The sequence below is a fragment of the Carlito syrichta genome, unplaced genomic scaffold (assembly GCF_000164805.1).
Source record: "Carlito syrichta isolate Samal-C Ts95f unplaced genomic scaffold, Tarsius_syrichta-2.0.1 Scaffold179666, whole genome shotgun sequence".
Taxonomy (NCBI): domain Eukaryota; kingdom Metazoa; phylum Chordata; class Mammalia; order Primates; family Tarsiidae; genus Carlito; species Carlito syrichta.
This window is the reverse complement of record NW_007123762.1, coordinates 1-303: the sequence shown is the minus strand read 5'-3', so window position 1 is coordinate 303 and position 303 is coordinate 1.

Below are 303 nucleotides of genomic sequence, written 5' to 3'. Positions count from 1 at the left end.
TGCGCCCGGGGCCCGGGCCTCGACGGCCGCGAGCCCGCAGCCCCCTCGGCCCCCAGCCGCCCGGCCCGCGCCCGCCCCTGCCCTCTCCGGCCGCTGGCGAGCGCAGCGGCGGCACGAGGCGGTGTCATTCGCCCCCGTTTCCTCGGGGCTTTGTCGCGGGGACGCCGACGCGACCTGCAGACGGCGGCCGGGCGCGCCGGGACGGGGGCTTTTGGGACCCTGCGGGAGCGCCGCGCACGCCCCGGGAAACCGCCGGGCGCGACCATGTCCCGGGCAGGGGCGGGGGGGCGGCGCTCCGCCCCG